This window comes from Branchiostoma floridae, chromosome 12, assembly GCF_000003815.2.
Source record: "Branchiostoma floridae strain S238N-H82 chromosome 12, Bfl_VNyyK, whole genome shotgun sequence".
Lineage (NCBI taxonomy): Eukaryota > Metazoa > Chordata > Leptocardii > Amphioxiformes > Branchiostomatidae > Branchiostoma > Branchiostoma floridae.
Genome location: NC_049990.1, coordinates 14,857,044 through 14,860,703, shown reverse-complemented (window position 1 = coordinate 14,860,703; position 3,660 = coordinate 14,857,044).

Below are 3,660 nucleotides of genomic sequence, written 5' to 3'. Positions count from 1 at the left end.
GATTTTAGAAGTACATAGCAGTATTACTGGTCGGTATCTACAAAGTGAAAGAACCTACCGTATTTTCGATAGTGACTCTCAAGTCGGTATAGGACATTGACGAAACATCCTGGTATTCCACCGTGTAGGTGATATTGAGTTCCAACGTGATGATGATAGGTCTTCTTGTGGCTGCAGGCAGATGACAATAATCATTGAAAATGTATTGTATGAATGGGTAGAATTGTATCTTCAGTTTTTGTTTACTTAGATCAGGCGGATATCTGATGCAACATTATCTCCTTTACATTGCAAGGCAAAAGACATTGAATCGATTTCTATTGAGACAATGTCCATGAGCATTTGTCTAGCGGGGGTTATCTCATTCGAGACATTATCAACATGTATGTTTGCAGATAAACAAAATATATTTAGTCCGTCTAGAGTTTCTTTTACTTTCTTTGATTTACGTACATACCCCAACTACATGTTCTACATTTTGTTTACCACATATATGTGTTTTACAATATTATCGTCAATCAAGTATTCCTTTTAAACACACTGTAGCAAAAGGGACATTTTCATTAGGTCATATTTCGCTTCTGAACGAGCTGATTAGTATGTACGGGATGGCAGTTTCCATAAATACAAAGAAAGTGACTATCATTGTTGTCACACTATGTACGCACTTCTTTATGTACTTTATAACAGTAATAAGAGGAGGGGTAATGAAACTACTTTGTTGCAATGAATATAAACTTACCACCATCTGTTATAGTTGTTAGTGATGGATTGATTTGAATGGTTCCAAGTGTTGATGGAAGGTTGGTGATAGTTGATACAATGGTATTGACAGCAAATGGTTGTGCTGCAAGTTGCAGTGATACGGCAACAGCTTCGAAAGGCCTTTATTGATTAAAGAGTCGTTAACAGTGACACTTTGTTGCATGAAATATTAGTGACAATTATTGAATCGGAATTCAACAAATAGACCGAGAAGTAAAACGTTCATTCCTTCACTGGTTGCTAGCTAGTTTAGAGTAGGGATTTTGTATGCACACAACATTGCAGTGAAATCATGTCTCATCGTTTTATACTATGACATGTAATCAAGTCAGACTTAATGCATATTTTGAATTCTTTGAAATTAAATCAAATTAAGAATAAAATGCACCATTTGACTATCTTTCCCAACAGCTTTGAACAGAAACAGGCACATCAACTTCAGAAATAAAATCTTACTGCGATGTAATGATCCATTCATTAAAGACATAGGCAAGTTTTGCCATGTAAAAGGACAAACTGCATACGGTAGAGGTTTTCAGTTAACTACAAACCAAAAATGACATTGCTTAAAACATTGATTGACTCTACATGATCCATATTTCTTTGCCGTTGATCTAAAATGTCTTTAACTTAATAAACGGATAACCTTGGCAATAAATCATCTGGATTTCTCATCTCTTTTCCTTCTATAATGGGGATGGAAAAACATTGTCGTTGTTGAAAGACTGTATTACATTTTGTCATTGTTGTGTATTTGGAAGGCACATGCAATAACAACAGGAGAGTTTTTTTATAAGGTTTCTAGCATAATGTATCTATGTTCCTTGGATTGTTTGGGCAAATGTAAAAAAAGACAAATTTCTATACTTACCCAGGTATGAAGGAAACTGGCTGCAAAATCAAGAGCCCGTTGGTGCTGCTACTGATATTGTTCAACTATGGAGTGTGAAGATATGACAGAAAACAAGACATGAGAAAAGATAAACATTTCTTTCTTAGTCTAACATACAGCAATGGATAACAATGGACCCCAATTGCAACTTCACACTTCGACATATTAGTAGTATCTTATAAGAAATGGAAGTACATGTCAATAGAATAGAATAGAAAAAGAAGAGTAACGAAAGAAGGGAAAGACGCTGCAGCGCGCGCATGCCATTATGCTCTGATCATGGTATATACGCATGATAAACTTGGCGTGGTTTATTATGTCTAAGAAACATTCTCAGAAGTTCGTGTTCCCAAATGCCCATACATTAGCATCGTGAAAATTCACCTGTAACCCAAACAAGACATGTTAGGAATAACGTTACAAAGTATACACGACAGTTGAGTTAGCGTATCTAAGAATATGAAATGAAACGTTGGGCAAGTTTTGATGGGTTCAAGTTTGATATATTGTGGTAATAAAACGGAGAAGTAGCCTACGTAGTAGAAATAGCAACGACGTTATAGAAATGGCAATTTTTAACGAAATTCTAGTAACTGTGTACACCATACGACCAACAATAAATCTATAGAAGTTCAAAAACCATGATATGACTTACAACAGACTGGACCTCAGCAAACAGACCAAGAGTCAGTGTAGAATTAGCATTAAGGAGCTCCACGCTGTATCTCCGAGATGTGATAACAAGTGACACAATGGACACAAAACTGGAGCCAACTGTGAAGAAAATACATATGGGGGTTACCAGCGGTAGGGATACCCTTAAATATTTAGAGATAGAAATGGGGGGAGAGGGGCCGGTGGGGGTGGTGGTTAAAGAATCTGCTATTTTATAACACGCTGCCATGAACAGCTGCAAAATTCTTCTAGCGCTGTTCGACCTCTGTCGTGCAGAGAAATGATTGAAAAAACTAAACAGGTTTCATTACATTGAACAAAGAAGAAGACTTCAATCAGAAAACGATTGCTCTATCATTTGTAATTATAACTATATTTTTGAAATAATATGTATTAGGTATTTGTTGATAGAGTTATCAAAAAAATTTTAATCATGGGGTTTATTTGAAAACTTTTCTAAGTAAACGCGTTGTTTTGTATTTGGATGGAATTTCTCCAGCGTAATCTCAATCTTCATCTGGCTGAATTCCTACCATATACTAGTATCTTAAGTATACAATCAAACCAAAACAATGAATGATATTGAATAGAAATAAGGAAAATTTTGTTTCGCTACCACTGAATCTAGCTAAAATAAAAATCTCAATAGCTAGATTGATATTAAAAGATACATTTACGAAGTTCAACGCTAATGGGTTAGAGAGTACTCAAAACATATGTACGAAGTATCATACATTATGTAGTAAATATTGTAATTCATTCTTTGCCACTTTCAATTAAGTAGCGTAGAATTTCAGCAAGAACTATACACAAACCTTCGCAAACTTGTTTTGGCAGCTGATTTCTAAGATCTTCGAGCATGCTGAAGTCATCCAGTACAAAAAGGTTATGTTGGGATCCAGAAATTATGTCAAGCTGATCACGGTCAAGATTGCTTCCGATCCCCACGGCATAGGTAATGATGGCCGCCTTGCGCATACTCTGAGCCGGCTCCGCAGGGTCATCATATGACACTCCATCGGTCAAGATGACGGCTACTTTCCTCACTCCTTCCCGAGCACCGTTTCTAGTAGAGAAGGCAAAGGTGGTGGTGTAGTCGATGGCTGCCCCTGTCAGAGTGTAACCGCCCGGATATGCGATGCCGGCGACCGCATCTTGCAGTGATTCTTGATCCTCAAATGCATCCAAGTTGATTTCCAGTGATGCCCGGTGGGAATAGACCACCACACCGATGCGAGTTGCCTCGGGTCCAAGCTCAAAGTCACTGATCATCTTCTGTACAAAGGTCTTCATTCTCTCAAAGTTTGTGGCTCCCACGCTACCGGTAC